The sequence below is a fragment of the Canis lupus genome, chromosome 15, assembly GCF_003254725.2.
Source record: "Canis lupus dingo isolate Sandy chromosome 15, ASM325472v2, whole genome shotgun sequence".
Taxonomy (NCBI): domain Eukaryota; kingdom Metazoa; phylum Chordata; class Mammalia; order Carnivora; family Canidae; genus Canis; species Canis lupus.
Window position 1 is genome coordinate 39,069,742 of NC_064257.1, and position 19,677 is coordinate 39,089,418.

The window sequence follows — 19,677 nt, forward strand, 5'->3', positions numbered from 1 at the left end:
TAAAAAGGAAAAACTGTCAGATTGGATTTAAAAAAAAATGAGACTCAACTATATCCTCACTACAAGAAAGCTACTTTAAATAGATCAAAAGTAAAAGGGCAGAAAAATCATACTGACACTAATCAAAAGAAAGCTTAAACGGATAAACTACATTTCAGAGCAAAAAATATTCAGAGCAAGGGATAGAGAAAATCATTTCATAATGATAAAGAATCCAATTTATTAAGAGGACATTGCAACCTTAACTCTTTTTGCATCTAATAACTTCAAAATACATGAAGCAAAAACTGGTACAACTGCAAAGAAAAAAAGATTTAACTAGCTATACTTAGGGATTCAACACCCCTCATTCAATTGATAGAACAAGTCAAGAGAAATTTATATTATAAGGGCACATAAGGTCTCAATAATATGATTGACCAACTTAAATAACTAACATTTATAGAACACTCTACCCAATAACAGCAGAACGCACGTTCTTTTCAAATAAACACAGGACACGTATCAAAATATACCATATTGTAGGTCATAAAACAAATCTCAATGATTCAAATCATTCAAAATATGTTCTCTGACTCCAGTGGAAATATCATTAACAGAAAAGTATCTGGAAAACCCACAAATACTGGAAATGAACATGTAGATCAAAGAAGATCTCAAAAGGAAGTTGGATATATTTTGAATCAAAAAAGAAAAAAATAATACATCAAAACTTTTGGGATGCAACTAAACTAGTACACCTAAAAGAAATTTTATAGCATTAAAATGACACTTAGATCAGAAGAAAGGTCTCAAATTGCTGACCTCAGCTTCCATCTTAAGAAACAAACAAAAAAAAGGACATAATAAGCTCTAAGTAAGAAAATATTAAAGAACAGCAGAGGGATCCCTGGGTGGCGCAGCGGTTCAGCGCCTGCCTTTGGCCCAGGGCGTGATCCTGGAGACTCGGGATCGAGTCCCACGTCGGGCTCCCGGTGCATGGAGCCTGCTTCTCCCTCTGCCTATGTCTCTGCTTCTCTCTCTGTGACTATCATAAAAAAAAAAAAAAAGAACAGCAGAAGCCAAAGGAAACAGAAAACACAATAGAGAAAATCATGAAATCAAATTCAGATTCTTTAAAAAAAAAAACTCTATAAAATTGATAAATCTATAGCTAAACTGCTCTAGAAGATACAAATTATCAATATCAGGAAGAGAGAGATAAGATCACTACATATTCTAAAGATATAAAATAAGTAATAGAATATTAATGACTTTATACCAATATGTCAGAAAATTAGATGAAATGGTCAAGTCTTTAAAAATACAAATTTCCAAAGCTCACTCAAAAAGAAATTAATAGCCTGAATAGTCCTACATCTAGTAAAGAAATTGAATTTGAACTTTTAGTTAAAAACATTCTCCAGGGATTCCTGGGTGGCGCAGCGGTTTGGCGCCTGCCTTTGGCCCAGCGCGCCATCCTGGAGACCCGGGATCGAATCCCACCGTCAGACTCCCGGTGCAGACTCCCGGTGCATGGAGCCTGCTTCTCCCTCTGCCTATGTCTCTGCCTCTCTCTCTCTCTCTCTCTCTGTGTGTGTGACTATCATAAAAAAAAAAAGATTAAAAACATTCTCCACAAAACAAAATCTCCAGGTCCATACGGCTTCAACAGAAATCCTGCCAACCATTTAAAAAATAATACCAATTCCACAAAAATGGTTGAAAAATATTGAAGGGACACAAATAATGCCTAACATTCTATTAGTATTCTATGAAAATAGACAAAGATCTATGACAAAAGAGAACTACAAAGCAATGTATCACATTCATCAACATAGACACAAAATTCTCCGTACAATTTCAGCAAGTTGAACTTAACAATATATAAAAAGCATACTACATCATGACAAACTGTAGTCCTTTATATTTATATATATTCCTTTATATGAGGAATGCAAGTTTGTTTTAACATTCATTATCTATCATATTAAAAAGCCTACAAAATTAAAGTCTTATGATTATCTCAACAAATACAGAAATAGACCTTGCCGAAATCCAGCATCAATTCCCATTAAAAACTGTTGAACTGGGAATAGAAAAAAACTTCATCAACCAGATAAAAGACATCAACAAAAAACTTACAGCTAATATCACATTTAAGGATAAAAGACTGAATGCTTCCCCCTTAAGATCAAGAACAAGGCAAGAATATCTGTTCACACAATTCCTATTCAACACTGTAACCGAAGTCTCTCTGCTCCTCCTCATTTGATAAACAACTGCATCCTCTTCTGCATCATCTCTAAGACATGATGATGAGGATCATAGTGAATGTATTTGTCCATATCGGTGGCCTGGTCACTGGAGTTCCTTTTAACTCTGACAAAGTGAATAATGTCACCATCATTGATCCCTTCACTGATCTCAAATACACGGTCTACATGTTCCAGTATGGTTCCACCCATGACAAGTTCAACAGCACAATCAAGGTTGAGAGTGGGAAGCTTGCCATCAATGAAAAGCCCATCTCTATATTCCAGAAACTAGATACCATCAACATCACAATGGGGTAACGCTGGTGCTGAATACAGTATGGAGTCCACTAGTATATTTGCTGCCTTGGAGAAGTTTAGGGTTCACTTAAGGCCTAGAGATAAAATGGTCATTATCTTTGCCCTTTCTGCTGATGCCCTGATGTTTAGGATGAGCATGAACCAGGAGAAGTATGACAACTCCCTTAATATTGTCATCAACATTGCTTCCTGCACCACCAACTACTTGGCCTCCCTGGTCAAGGTCATCCATGATAGCTTTAGCATCATGGAGGAATGCATGACTACAGTCTATGCCATCATGGTCATCCAGAAGACTTATCATGTATGGCCTCTCTGGAAAACTGTATCACAACCAATGTTCTGGTTGCCCAGAACATTACCCCTGCATCTACTGGCACTGCCAAAACTGTAGGCAATGTCATGCTTGAGCTGAATGAGAAACACTTACATGGTCTTCTCCATCCCTACCAATAAAGTGATGGTCATAAGTCTGATTTGTCATCCAGAAAAAAACTGTAAAATATGTTAACACAAAGAAGCTGGTAAAGCAGGCATGGGAAGGCCCCCTAAAGGATATCTGGGTTACTGAGGACCAGATTGTCTCCTGTGACTTTAACAGTAACACTCACTTCTCCACTTTCAAAGCTGTGGCTGGCACTGCCCTCAAAGACCACTTTGTCAAGCTCATTTCCTAGTATGACAATGAATTTGGCTACAGCCAACAGGTCAGTGGGCCTTATAGTCTACATGGTCTCCAAGTAGTATGTGCTCCCTGAACCATCAGCCCCAGGAAGAACATGAGAAAAGAGAGAGGCCCTCTGTGCTAGGTAGTTCTTGACCCAACTCAATCCCCCAACACACTGAGAACCTCCCATCCTCAATAGATTCCATCCCAGACCCCCTGAAGAAGGGGAGAGGCTTAGGAAATCTAATTAAGTCATGTACCACCATTAAGTACACTGTACCCAGCCCTATCACCCCAAGAAATATATCAGAGATTCTAACCAAAATAGTGGCTAGAAATGCAGTTACAAGAAAAAGAAATAAAAAGCATCAAGATTGTAAAGAAAGAAGAAAATCTATTTGAAAATAAAATAATCATGTATATAGAAAGCCTTATAAAACCTACCCAAAAAAACTACTAAAATTAAAAATTGAGAGGAAAATTGTGTGAAAAATACAGGGAACTCTCTGACCTATCTTTGCAATACTTCTATAAATATAAAATTATTCAAAACAAAACATTTTTAAAAAGAAAATCTTGCTCCAGAAAACATCCAACCAAGTAAAGTGTGTTTAGCAAGGCTGCAAGATACAATCCAATATATATATAGCAATTGTATTTCTACATGCTAGCAAGAACAATCAGAAATCAAATTTCTGTTTAAAAATACCATTTACAAGTCAACCCGAGAAGGACAAACATTATATGGTCTCATTCATTTAGGGAATGTAAAAAACAGTGAAAGGGAAAAGGAGAAAAAATGAGTGGGAAATATCAGAGAGGGAGACAGAACATGAGAGACTCCTAACTCTGGGAAACAAACAAGGGGTGGTAGAAAGGGAGGTGGGCAGGGGGGTGAGGGTGACTGGGTGATGGGCATTGAGGGGGGCACTTGATGGAATGAGCACTGGGTGTTATGCTATATGTTGGCAAATTGAACTCCAATAAAAAATTAAAATTAAAAAAATAAAAATACCATTTACAATAGCATGTAAAATATGAAATACTTAGGAATAAATTTAACCGAAGATGTGTAAAACTTCCATAATGAGAGAAATTAAAGGACCTAAACAAATGATGAGATAATATCAAGTTCATAAATCAGAAGACTCAATATTATTATGATGTTAATTTTCTACAGATTGACCTTGAGATTCAATGTAATTCAATCAAAATCTCAGCAAGCTTGTATTGTAGAAATTAACTGATTTTAAAATTAATGTGGAAATAAAAAGATCTCAACTAGCCAAAGCAACTTGGAAAAGACCAAAGTTGAAGACTTACACTACCTGATTTTAAGACTATGATAAAGCTGTATAGTAAACAAGAGAGAAAGTACAGTATTAAAGATAACTCAATGGAACAGAATAGAAGAATATAGAGAACCTTTAGACATATATGTATGTGATTGATTTTTGACAAAGGCATGGCAATCCATTAAAGAATACAAAAAGTGTGCTGAAACAAATGGATATCCTTAGGCCAAAATAAATAGTCTTGATCCATACTTCACCACATTATCTACAAAAATTAACTTTAAAAGGAATCCTAAATCTAAAAGCAAAACATAAAACGATAGACGTTTTACAAGAATATGTATGAGAAAAGTTTTGTGGTCTTAGGTTAAACAAAGATTTCTTGATATGATGCCAAAATGCTCTACACAAGAAAATTAGACAAACTAAAAGTTTGATGAAGTTTTTTCATCAAAATTAAGAGTTTCTGCTCTTCAAAGACACCATCAAGAGAATAAAAAGGAATGAACTGAGATAAAACATCTGCAAATCGTATTTTCTGATATATTCTTTAATCCAGATGAGAAATAAGAAAATCAACCTAATAAAAAAAAAAGACAAAATATTTGAAGGAGATACAACAAAGAAGATATACAGGTGGAAAGTAAGAACATAAAAAGGTGCTCAACATCATCTGTCTTTAGAGAAATACAAACTGAAATCATGAGATACCAATAGATGCAGAGAAAGCATTCGACAAAATACAGCATCCATTTCTGATAAAAACTCTTCAGAGTGTAGGGATAGAGGGAACATTCCTCGACATCTTAAAAGCCATCTACGAAAAGCCCACAGCAAATATCATTCTCAATGGGGAAACACTGGGAGCCTTTCCCCTAAGATCAGGAACAAGACAGGGATGTCCACTCTCACCACTGCTATTCAACATAGTACTAGAAGTCCTAGCCTCAGCAATCAGGCAACAAAAAGAAATAAGTGGTATCCAAACTGGCAAAGAAGTCAAACTCTCCCTCTTCGCCGTTGACATGATATTGTACACAGAAAACCCAAAAGACTCCACCCCAAGATTGCTAAAACTCATAGAGCAATTCGGCAGTGTGGCAGGATACAAAATCAATGCCCAGAAATCAGTGGCATTTCTATACACTAACAATGAGACTGAAGAAAAAGAAATTAAGGAGTCAATCCCATTTACAATTGCACCCAAAAGCAGAAGATACCTAGGAATAAACCTAACCAGAGAGGTAAAGGATCTATACCCTAAAAACTATAGAACACTTCTGAAAGAAATTGAGGAAGACACAAAGAGATGGAAAAATATTCCATGCTCATGGATTGGCAGAATTAATATTGTGAAAATGTCAATGTTACCCAGGGCAATTTACACGTTTAATGCAATCCCTATCAAAATACCATGGACTTTCTTCAGAGAGTTAGAACAAATTATCTTAAGATTTGTGTGGAATCAGAAAAGACCCCGAATAGCCAGGGGAATATTGAAAAAGAAAACCAGAGCCAGGGGCATCACAATGCCAGATTTCAAGTTGTACTACAAAGCTGTGGTCATGAAGTCAGTATGGTACTGGCACAAAAACAGACACATAGATCAATGGAACAGAATAGAGAACCCAGAAATGGGCCCTCAACTCTATGGTGAACTAATATTTGACAAAGTAGGAAAGACTATCCACTGGAAAAAGGACAGTCTCTTTAATAAATGGTGCTGGGAAAATTAGACAGTCATGTGCAGAAGAATGAAACTAGACCATTCTCTTACAGCATACACAAAGATAAACTCAAAATGGATGAAAGATCTAAATGTGAGACAAGAATCCATCAAAATCCTAGAAGAGCACACAGGCAACACCCTTTTTGAACTTGGCCACAGCAACTTCTTGATGATACATCTATGAAGGCAAGGGAAACAAAAGCAAAAATGAACTATTGAGACTTCATCAAGATAAAAAGCTTCTGCACACCAAAAGAAATAGTCAACAAAACTCAAAGACAACCTACAGAATGGGAGAAGATATTTGCAAATGACATATCAGATAAAGGGCTAATATCCAATATCTATAAAGAACTTATGAAACTCAACACCCAAGAAACAAACAATCCAATCATGAAATGGGCAAAAGACATGAACAGAAATTTCACCAAAGAAGATATACATGTGGCCAACAAGCACATGAGAAAACGCTCCGCATCACTTGCCATCAGGGAAATACAAATCAAAACCACAATGAGATACCACCTCACACCAGTGAGAATGGGGATAATTAACAAGGCAGGAAACAACAAATGTTGGAGAAGATGTGAAGAAAAGGGAACCCTCTTGCACTGTTGGTGGGAATGTGAACTGGTACACCACTCTGGAAAACTGAGTGGAGATTCCTCAAAAAGTTAAAAATAGAGCTACCCTATGACCCAGCAATTGCACTGCTGGGGATTTACCCCAAAGATACAGATGCAATGAAACGCCGGGACACCTGCACCCCGATGTTTATAGCAGCAATGTCCACAATAGCCAAACTGTGGAAGGAGCCTCGGTGTCCATTGAAAGATGAATGGATAAAGAAGATGTGGTCTATGTATACAAAGGAATATTACTCAGCCATTAGAAACGACAAATACCCACCATTTGCTTCAACGTGGATGGAACTGGAGGGTATTATGCTGAGTGAAATAAGTCAATCGGAGAAGGACAAACATTATGTGGTCTCATTCATTTGGGGAATATAAAAAATAGTGAAAGGGAATAAAGGGGAAAGGAGAGAAAATGAGTGGGAAATATCAGTGAGGGTGACACAGCATGAGAGACACCTAACTCTGGGAAACGAACAAGGGGTAGTGGAAAGGGAGGTGGGTGAGGGGATGGGGTGACTGGGTGACAGGCACTGAGGGGGGCACCTGATGGTATGAGCACTGGGTGTTATACTAAATTTTGGCAAATCGAACTCCAATAAAAAAAAATATACAAAAAAAAGAGAAATCATGAGATACTAGTCATATCTATTAGAATGGCCACGATAAAAAAGACTTTACATACCAATGTTCGCAGGGATTTAAATCAACTACAACTCTCACACACTGAAAGTCGGCACATAAAATAGTACAACCACTTCGGGAAACAATTTGGCAGTTTCTTAAAAAGTTAGACTTATGAGTACCATGCAATCAGCAGTACCACTCCAGGTAGTTCACCAAGAGAAATGACAGTACATGTGCACACAAAGATTTATACATAAATACTCATAAAGCTTTACTTACAATAGTCCAAAACTGAAATAACTCAATTTACTAAGTCAAATGAATATTAACAGGTGAATGGATAAATAAATTGTGAAATAAATAAATAAATAAATAAATAAATAAATAAATAATAAATTCATACAATGGAATACTACTCAAAACTAAAAAGTAATGGAATACTGAAATAAGCAACAACATTGGTTGAAAATCTAACTCAGATTCACAGATCCCCTCCTCTTCTTGGAACAGCAGAATGGAAGATTTTTCCTCTGGGATGGAAAAAAATCATGGTCTCTGGACAGGATAACCGGCAAATTTGAGGGAAGGTATACTAAATGGTATGAGGTAGGGGAATGAATACTTTTCACCCTCAAACATTTAAAACATTTTTAGGACTATTTGTTGAATGATTTTTCCTTTTCTTGCATCTTTCAAATACCAACTTTATCTTATAGTAAATTCTTATATGTATTGCTGGGCTATTTCTAGGGGTTTTATTATATTCACTGATTTCTTTATTCTGGCACCAGAATCATATTTTTTAGTATTATTTATAATTGGTGGTAAACAGATCCTCTTATTGCTTCTTGTTTCACAATTTTTTCTGCAAATTCCTCTAGATGCCTATGAAATAAAAGTACTAATATGAAGACTACAGATACAAAACCAGATACCATATAATTTTAATACCGTAAAAGAAAAAGCTCATGAATGCTCATCAAAAAGAGAAAAATGAATTAAGATTCACCTACACCATGGAATATCAACTATCAAAGTAAATAAGTTTGATTTCTATGTGTTGACCTTGAGAGTTAACCAAAACATATCAAGTGAAAAAAAACAAACTGCAGAAATATTGCATTAATATCCTATATGTTTTACATGTATTAATTCATTTATATCCACATGTTATTTTTTCCATTGTATAAGATTTGCATTAACATAAAAAATACAGGCAAAAATACAACATTCACCTCTGAATTATGTGAAGAGTGAAAATTATTATGTATTCTCCTTCAAAGAAAAACAAAAAGACAATAAAAGATAAGGGGAGAAAACACTGGCTTACACCAGATTGTATAGAGCCTTAGAGCATGTCGAGAAGCTTGGTCTTTATCCAGCAAGCAACCAGGAACTAAGAGGCTTATCACAAAGATATTAAGCATCAGAAAGATATTAAGATCAATGTTTTAGAAGGAGAGTTCTCAGGACAACTGGAAGGTGAACAGAGTGAACAAAATGGTGAAAGGGAGTCAGGCTAGCACATCAAGGGAAGGAACAAAGAAATCTGAATGGGAGATAGAGTGGTGGAAAGAGAAGAGGGAGGAAATTCAAATGTATATGTCTAAAATAAAACCTATGGGAGAAGGTATGCACATGATAGATAAGAGCAGAAGAATGAAGTTTCTACCATGAATGAAAAGCTTGGATGATGAGTTACTCCCATTACAGAGAACTGCAAGGGCACAGGTATCTTTTGGAGCAATCTAAGCTTTAGTTAAAGTTGACTAGAACACTATGTTGCTCAGGGACCCCTGAAGCAAAGGATGGAAAAGAAATGAGAAAATACTGTAAATTAGCTCAAACCAATTCTAAAATGTCCTGCATGTTATGAGCCTTATAAATTGTTAATGATGGGAAGGGGCAGGGGCACATGGGTGACTCAGTCGGTTAAGCAATCAACTCTTGATTTTGGCTCAGGTCATGATCTGAGGGGTTGTGAGATTGAGCCCCTTGGAGAGCTCTGTGCTCAGCAAGGAGTCTGCTTGAGATGTTCTCTTTCCCCCTCTTACTTCCTCTCCCACCAACGCTTGCATTCTTTCTCTGATATACTAAATTTATTTCATACACAGTCAATAAGAGAAGATACTGATATTTACAACTAAAATATAAGATTCACAGTCTATAGATTTGATTTACTTATCCCACGTTCAGTTCCCTGTTATCAGGTAAAAAAAACAAGCATTTTAACAGCATGAAAAAAAATCTCTACTGCATGTCTGCTTTCCTAAACAGAATGGATGTGGATACATACAAATTTTTTTTTTAAGCAAGGAGGTTTAGCATAGAAATTTAGCATGTATATAACTATATTTGACTGCACCTATTGACAGAGCCTGCAGGCACATATCCATGTAGTCATAGCACATTCACACATATTTGAAACACTATAAATAAGCCAGATCCAAAGCTTTCAGCTAAAAACTTGATTTAAAGAATAAAACTTGTTTAAAAGCTCAAGCTTTGCATTAAATGTCCTACTTCATTCCAACTTTTTGCACTGTGCTCCTCTTGTTTCTTGATAATAATCCTCAAATTTAAAAAGAGGGCCCATATTAACATAAATCTGTTTTACAAAATGCAAGAGTTTCTAAGTAGTTGTAAAAGCTTATTACATATTCCCAAAAAAGGGCAATTTATAGATCTTTGGTGTTAGTCTAATATGCACTCAATTCCATCTCCTATAACTACTTGTCATATTTTTAAATTCTGTATGTGGGAATTCTTGCCCAGAATGAATGCTCTAAGCTAGTCTAAGATCCCCAATTACAAAGTCAAGTATTTGTATTAATGGAACAAACTGGATTTGTATGTTAGTATAAACAAAATTGGTTTTCTAGCGAAAACCAAATAACCAAACTTTCAAATAACCAAGACATTCATGAGTCAGAATGTTTTACTTCCTGAGCTTTTATATATTAGAGAAGATTATTCATAAACCATAAGCTTGAGTTTCTTGGGCCAATATTCACAAGTATAGTAAATAAGATTTAGGCACAACTACTCCACAAATTGATCACTACACCCTCTATCAACTTATGGGAAATAACCACCAGCAGCATAAGACTGTTTCAGTTGAGGTTTTTTTTTTTTTTCATTTAAATTCAATTAACATATATCATTACTTTCAGAGGTAGAGGGTAGTGATTCATCAGATGCATATAACACCCAGGGCTTGTTACACCATGTGCCCTCCTTAATGTCCATCACCCAGTTACCCCTCTCTCCCTTCCAGCAACTCTCAATTTGTTTTCCATGATTAAGATTCTCGTATGGTTTGTCTCCCTTTCTGATTTTGTCTTGTTTTATTTTTCCCTACCTTCTGCTATGATCCTCTGTTTTGTTTCTTAAATTCCACATATGAGTGATATCATATGATAATTGTCTTTCTCTGACTGGCTTATTTCACTCACCATAATACCCTCTAGTTCCCTCTACATCATTGCAAATGGCAAGATTTCATTTTTTTGATGGCTGAGCGGTATTCCATTGTACATCTATATCACATCTTCTTTATCCATTCATCTCTCAATGGACACCTGTGCTCTTTCCACAGTTTGGCTACTGTGGACATTGCTGCTGTAAACAATGGGGTGAGGCGCCCCTTCGGATCACTACCTTTGTATCATTAGAGTAAACACCTTGTAGTCAAGACTGTTTCAGCTTGTCTTGATTCTCATCTTGACTCATACAGAATTTGCATCAAACACTTCAGGCAAGATCATAATAATATGCAGGAAAGGTCTTCTGATACATCAGATAATTTCAAGCAATGCAAAACAAAGTTCTTCTTTATAGTTTGTATCTTAATAGTTTGCTTCCATTTTTAAATGAGCTGGATAGATGTGCACATACTTCTGAGCACTGTAAGTTCTCATCTCTACAGTGATGATAGAATTTTATTATTATGAGCTTCTATTATCATTAGAAGTGTCTCATATGGATCAGATGTGTCTAGAATAATGTTACTATACATATAAATTTAATGTTTCTGGTAGCCACATTAAAGAAGTAAAAAGAGGGAAATGAGTTTTAATATATTTTATTTCACCTAGAATATTCTAAAATATCCTTGCAACACACTACCAATATAAAATTATCTGAGGTATTTCTACATTGCTTTTTGTACTGTTTGCAAAATCAGGGTTGATTTTATACTTAAAGTACACTGCAATTAAGACTGGTCGTAGGGATCCCTGGGTGGCGCAGCGGTTTGGCGCCTGCCTTTGGCCCAGGGCGCGGTCCTGGATATCCGGGATCGAATCCCACATCGGGCTCCCGGTGCATGGAGCCTGCTTCTCCCTCTGCCTGTGTCTCTGCCTCTCTCTCTCTCTCTCACTGTGTGGCTATCATAAATAAATAAAAGTTTAAAAAAAAAAAAAAAAAGACTGGTCGTATTACAAGTGCCTGATAATTGCATGTGGATGGTGGCTCCTGGCTCCTTTACCTCACAGCACAAGGAAGGTCCTATGTAATTATTTCCAGGGAAGAAGAGAAAACTAAAGATTAACTTTGATAAATAAAAATGCTTTCTAAGCCGAACTGAAAACATTGGCTTTATGGTAAATAAATACTCAGTTAATTAAGTCACAGGAAATTTAACAATTTCTCATCTTTTAAGCAAAATTGTGTAATAGATGTAATACACAGTCACACTGGAGACTATACATGCATATTTTACCTAAATGAGTTTACCTAGGGGACACCATAGCCAAAACTACACTAACATTTTCTAATGAAAAATATACACCTTGAATTGCTTGATGCAAATTTCAACAGCATATTCACACAGCAAACCAGAACTGGCCAAATGTCAGCAGAAATAACTACTTTAGTTATGATCACATGACTTATGATCTCTCTACTATATATAGAATATATGCCATGATACAGCATTTTAGAATATGAGAAAGAACTTGTAGACACGCAGAGAACCATGAGTTAAGAAAACATGAGAGGAAAACTGAACCCAACCCACTTTCAACTTTGTCACTAGTGCTAAAAGTATAAAACTATTCCTTCCAGCCCTCACCTTTTCTTCCTCTCCACCTGGATATAATTCCTGAAAAATAAACCAACTGACACGCATTAAATGTCCTACTATTAGGGAAACATAATTTGATTTTGGTAGCAATGGTTATTGTCCTCATTCTCTTCTTAGGTAACAAGTATTTCCAAAGGTACTGTGGTACGCAGAATAACAGTATCCCAAAGATATCCACACCTTAATCCTTGGAGTATGTGAGTATGTTGGATGGCATGGCAAGGGGGATTTCAGTTTGGCAGATGGAACTCATAAACAGCTGACTTTATCTTGGATTTTTTTTTCCTTTAACAATAGCATTGACTAGAACCACTAAAATACAGGATGATTCTTGTCTTGTTTTTATTTATTCATGAGAGACAGAGAGAGAGAGAGAGAGAGAGAGAGAGAGAGAGGCAGAGACACAGGCAGAGGGAGAAGCAGGCTCCATGCAGGGAGCCTGACATGGGACTCGGTCCCAGATCTCCAGGATCACACCCCAGGCTGCAGGCAGCACTAAACCGCTGCACCACGGGGGCTGCCCCTCTTTTTCTTTTTTTTTAACATTTCACTGAAAAGTTTTTATTGGCCTTTTGTATAGAAACAGGAATTTATTTGCCAGGAAAGATTATCCCATCATGGAACTAGCATGTGACCTCCTCTTTCCCATTCTGTGACTGGTCCCAACACAGCCTGTCCTGTGCTGCTTATCTGTGATGCTAAGAACTGGGTAGTACCACACAGAAATCCAGGCCATAGATACTAAAGCCTGGGTCATATCTGATTCCCAGATGTGCTCCTGGATCCCCAAACCAAAGTTTCCAGTATCAAAGAAGTTATTTTTTCTTATTTTTTAAAAGATTTTATTTACTTTAGAGAGAGAGCACATACATGAGCAGGGTGGAGGGGATTGCAGTGGAAGAAAAAGAATCTCAAGCAGACTCCCCACTGAGCACAGAGCCCAACAGAAGGCTCGATCTCATGACCCCGATATCATGACCTGAGCTGAAATCAAGAGTTAGAAGCTTAGCCACCCAGGCACCCCAAGAAGTTATTTTTCCTTAATTCATACTCCTGTACCTTTAGACCTAGGATTTCTTCTGCCTTGGCCCCATGGACGATACAGTGGATAGCAATCTTTTCATTTCTCTTGATGCCAAAGGATCTAACGGTGTATCTAGCTTTGGAGAACACAGGGGTCTGGCCTGTGAGCTGCTGCTCCAGCACCTTGGCTGCCTGGGTCAGACTCTCTCTAAACTCCTGCACACAGATGTTGAGGCAGAGCTGGTGGATGCAAAGTTCCTGCATGGGGTTCTCCTTCTCACCTGGATCCTGCTCCATGGTGGAGAAGGAAGAGAAAGTATGTAATTGAACTACTACCAAATTTTCTTTGTACTTCTAAATTTGCTTCATGTTTTGCTATGTTTTACAGTCAAGCAAAAGAATGACATATCATATTTATGGAGGTTCCTCAACAAGCTAAAACTAGAACTGCCCTATGACCCAGCAACTGCACTACTAGGTATTTATCCAAAGGATACAAACATAGTGATTCAATGCACCCCAATGTTTACAGCAGCATAATCAATGAAAACCAAAGTATAGAAAGAGCCCAAATGTCCATTGGCTGATGAATGGATAACGAGGTGGTATATATGTACATACACAATGGAATATTACTCCATCCGAAGAAGAATGAAATCTTGTTATTTGCAACAACGTGGGTGGAATTAGAGAGTATTATGCTAAGCGAAATAAGTCAGAGAAAGACAAGTACCATATGATTTCACTCATATGTGAAATTTAAGAAAGAAAACAGATAAACATAGGGGAAGGCAAGAAAAAATAAAATAAGATAGAGAGGGAGGCAAACCATAAGAGACCGTTAATCATAGGAAACAAACTGAGGGTTCCTGGAAGGGAGGTGGGTTGGGAAATGGGCATTAAGGAGGGTATTTGTTGTGATGAGCACTGGGTGTTACATGTGTAAGTCATAAATCACTAAATTCTACTTCTGAAACAAATACTACACTATGTTAACTAACTTGAATTTAAAATCTTAGAGAAAAAAATAAAAGTAAAAAAATAAATGTTTGGTAGAATTCACCTATGGAGCCAACTATCTGGCCTGGGGCTTTGTTTGCTGGGAATTTTTAAATCACTGGTCCAATTTCATTGCTACTAATCAGTAATCAATCTGTCCAAATTTTCCATTTCTTCCTGATTCAGTTTTGGTAGGTTATGGGATTCTAGGACTTTATCCATTTTTTTCTAGTTTGTCCGATTTATTGATATGTAATTTTTAACAATATTCTCTTACAATTCTTTGTATTTTTGTGGTGTCAGATGCTATTTTTCCTCTTTCATTTGTGATTTTGAATCCGCTCTCTCATAAAATCTTTTTTAAAAAATTTCAGAAAGGGACGCCTGGGTGGCTCAGCAGTTGAACATCTGCCTTTGACTCAGGGTGTGATCCCGGAGTCCTGGGATGGAGTACCCCATCGGGGTCCCTGAAGGGAGCCTGCTTCTCCCTCTTCCTGTGTCTCTGCCTCTGTGTGTCTCTCATGAATAAATAAATAAAATCTTTTTTAAAAAGACAATAAAAACATACACCATAAAGTGAGAGAAAAAAATTGAGTGTATTTGTGTGTTTATCTGACAAAGGATTTATAATCAGAACACATAAAGATATAAATCTATTTTTTAAATTTAAAGGCATACAACCCAATTCAAAATGGGCAAGTATTTAAACAGGCATTTTAGAAAAGAGAATGGTCAAATACCAAACATATATGTGTATATGTATGTACACACACATAAACACATACAAATCAGTTGCCCAACTTCATTAGTCATCAAAAATAATGCAAATTAACACTACATGACATACCACTACATCTACCAGAATGACTAAAATGAAAAAAGAAAAAAAAGGACTATACCAAGTGTTGACAAGAACAGGAAGCAACTGAAATGCTCATACACTGCTAGTGGATGTGTAAACTGGTACAAACACTGAAAAGTTATTTAGCAGTATTTATTAAAATTTCATACATTGGGATCCCTGGGTGGCGCAGCGGTTTGGTGCCTGCCTTTGGCCCAGGGCGCGATCCTGGAGACCCGGGATCGAATCCCACATCGGGCTCCCGGTGCATGGAGCCTGCTTCTCCCTCTGCCTGTGTCTCTGCGCCTCTCTCTCTCTGTGACTATCATAAATAAATAAGAATTAAAAAAAAAAATTTCATACATTTATTAAAATGTATGTCTACCCTATGACAAGCAGTTCAGGAATTCTTACCTATATTCATCAAAAGACATGTATAAGCATGAACTACTCTAGTCATCATAGCCAAAAACTCTCCATCAGTAGCAGAAAGAATAAACTGTAGTATATTTATAAAGTGGAATACCACAAAGCAATGAAAAAGAACAAATTGTGGTTACTCTCCAGAAATAAATGAGTCTTACAAACATAAACTTGAACAAAAGAATTTACGTACAAAAAAGTACATACAGTATGTTCCATCTGAATAGGTAATGGGTTCAAAAAGAAGAAAACTAATCCATCATCTTAAAAGTCAAGATAAAATTGCCCTGGGGGTAGGGGGTAGATAGTAACTAGACCAGGGCACAACTAGGAAATATTCTATTTCTCGATTTGGATTCTGGACATACAGATGTAATGACTAAATGACCTGTGCTTTAAACTTATGTATGTACTTCTCTGTGGGTTTATTTAAACAAAATGAACAGAAATGTCTTAATAGTTGGAATGTGACTTTTAATAACAGAAAGTGGAAAATTACAGAATTAGATTTAGAGTTATATGTCACTGGGGCATGTGCCATTCAGCAAGAAAGGGATTTCTATAGAACACAGTGGTAGTAGAAATTGGAAAAATACAATTGTTTTGTGTTTGTACCTCGTAACAAGAATTTTCAGTCACTTCAGTTATATTAGTCTTTCCCTTACTTGAGGTATTGATTCTAGTTCAACTTCATTTGTCCAAAGAACTTTCTAAGGAGTTTTGTCTGACATGGCTGCCTTGATACTACCAAAAAAAAAAAAAAATATATATATATATATATATATATATATATATATATATATATAGCTACACATGTATACACTGAATACATATAATAGAATCAATTTTTTTTTACCTTGATACTGAATATACTGCTCCACTATCTTGTAGCATCCACTATTATGGTCAGGAAGACCAATGTCAATTTGATTCTCTCTCTTTTTTAAATAGTACCTGCTTTTTCAGTGTGGAATTTTGTAAGATTATTTTTGTCCCTAAGATTCAGAAATTCTGCCAGGATGTATCTGTGTACAGGTCTTTTTTCCTAGTTTTGATTAGCATTTTCTCTGCACTTTCAATTGAAAGATTCAAATTTATCTTCACCTTTCTTCTATCTACTTATTCTCCCTTTCTAGAAATCTATGATGAGAATGTTAGATCCCCTGGATGTATCACATACGCCTTTTTTCCCCTCTAATTTCTTTCTCTTTGTATCTTTTCTCTACCTTCTAAAACAACTGTTTTAGGGCAGCCCCGGTGGCTTAGCGGTTCAGCGCTGCCTTCCGCCCAGGGCCTGATCCTGGAGACCTGGGATGAGTCCCACATGGGCTCTTTGCATGGAGCCTGCTTCTCCCTCTGCCTGTTTCTCTCTCTCTCTCTCTCTCTCTCTCTCTGTATCTAATAAATAAAAAATATTTAAAAAAATAAAAATAAAAAATAAAACAATTATTTTAATCATATTTTTAGTCATTGGTTTATCTTTCAAAATTGTCCATTCATTGGAGCTTGTGCGCACATTGCCTTGAAACAAGCCCAACTAATCGGGATGATCAGAGATGTGCAGCTTGCCATCTTGGCCAACATGCTAGGTGTGTCGCTCTTCCTGCTTGTTCTGTATCACTGTCAACAATCCCAAGAAGCAGGAATGAAAGTGGCACTTTCTCTGCCCCAGGATTCCAGGACATAGTCTGAGGCAAGATGGAGGGTGTGAGGGGCCTTCATACTTCCCTTCATCACTCTACCCATCTCAACATATAAACAACTATATTTGGGTTTTTCCAAATAACTTATATTTCCTCAAAGTCTTCCTTAACCCTATGGAACAAGAAGCTGCCACTGAGTAGGGCCCATTACTGGCCCCCTTTCGCCAATATAAAAATATAGTTTAAAAAAGACGATCCATTCATCACCTGAATTGTTATTTTTATGAACTCTTTCTTTTCTATAATATTTTTCTTAAGTCCCCTAGTAATCTGAAATTCCCATCTTCTTGCTGTAGCCTTTATTCTAACCGTGTAACTTCAAAGTGAGCCAATTTCTCTATCATCTAACACAAATTTTCAGTACATAAAACACATTAATAATCCTAAGTTTTTATAAATATAAAATAGCTATTTTTGTCTTCTTTTTTAATCCCTATAAAATAGTTGAAAGCATTTTACAATCCCAAGCAGAAATAGCACAATTACATTAAGTGACTCAAGGGATAGAGTTAATTTTGTATGAATAGATTAAATTTGCTTGATTGCTATTTTTCAGTGAATATTGTACTTTGTTTTTGTTTTTAGTGAATATTGTGTTAATGTCAAATTCAAAACTGATAACTTTCTTCACTTTTGACAAACATATATGGGAAAAATTCTACTTAGTTAAGTTCTATATACTCTTAAATCAGCCACAAATAAAAACACTAGTCCAAGTTCCCCACAACTAAAAGAAATTCTAAAAAACTGATAAAAATCCAAGAATTCGTATTTTGGAAATTTAAAATACAAGAGATTTAATAATATGCTCTTCCTTTCTAGCTTCTTTTTGACTTTCCATAAAAATATGTACTAATAGGACACCTACATTTTCACTCTAAGCATAAATTTTAGTTTTCCAGGACAACAACCAAATATTCTGACTTAGTAGCTATTCTCCACCTCTATATTTTCCAGCTCCAGAAACTAGTCCTGTGTGGAACTAAACTGGGTTTCTTCATCTTGACCATTTGAAACTCTAAAATCACAAGAATACAAATGGCCTTCTGTGTTAGAGTGAAAACAAGTTGAGGAAAGTCTTAACATGTTCAAGGAGCTATTTTTGGTTTTTGTTTTTTTTAAGATTTTATTTATTTATTCATGAGAGACAGAGAGAGAGAGAGGCAGAGACATAGGCAGAGGGAGAAGCAGGCTCCCCGCAGGGAATCTAATGTGGGACTCGATCCAGATTCCAGGATCACACCCTGAGCCGAAGGCAGACACTCAACCATTGAACCACCCAGGAGTCCCACGTTCGGGGAGTTCTTATCTAAAATACCTATCCAGAAGATTAGATGTCTCTTCTGACGCATACCTCGATCTCTAATCCCCTCCAGTTCAACTTTTCCGAATTCAATTTTCCACCCTCACCCTACTTCAATGTGATCACCATGATGAAATCAGGACATAAGTAAAAACGTTCTAAGTATTACTATACCTACTATTCTATTTCACAAATCTAGTTGCACTAAACAAGAAGAAGATACTAAAAATCTAAACAAGGAATTTTTTTTAATCTTCAGAGTTTAGAACACTGTAGTAGCATATCCTTGGAGTTATTTGGGTAAAATTACTTAGTAATTAGTAATTAGTAATTAGTAATTACTTAGTTAGTTGAAAGGGGTGAAACACTCTTTCTAAAGAGGTCACAAGGAATAATACGAACAATGACAATACTAATAATGCACTATATTTTAAAATGAAAGATGTTACTCAGATAGGGCAAAGGGCATACAGTTGGGGAAATGACATTTCACTGCCAGTCCTACATATAGAAAATCTTTCACAAGACCATGTGACATAATTCTGCAACCTGTGTCAAGGAATATAGCAGTGGTTTTCAAACTATGTTCTTCAGAAGCTCTCAGGGATCTCACATAAAACAGGTTCACATTCTGGGGTATTCTGCTTCATTCAGACCACTCCTTTATTAACTTATGCATACAACAAATACTTAATAAACTGCTTATTCCATGCATGTACTGTGGTTAACCAGCACAGTAGGTTAACCAGCATCTAGGATCACACTTGTGAACAAAACAGAAATCATCCCTG

The 19,677-nt window shown here is 36.4% G+C and overlaps 1 protein-coding gene and 2 pseudogenes across 14 annotated transcripts in view; 1 reads left to right on the top strand and 2 right to left on the bottom strand.

Annotated features, from left to right (window-relative positions):
- ANKS1B (ankyrin repeat and sterile alpha motif domain containing 1B) overlaps positions 1–19,677 on the bottom strand; it is a 1,053,015-nt gene that overhangs the window by 904,767 nt on the left and 128,571 nt on the right. The gene's annotated exons all lie outside the window — the stretch shown is intronic.
- On the bottom strand, positions 13,218–13,914 carry LOC112654273 (60S ribosomal protein L11-like; annotated as a pseudogene).
- On the top strand, positions 17,427–17,581 carry LOC112654702 (dolichyl-diphosphooligosaccharide--protein glycosyltransferase subunit 4-like; annotated as a pseudogene).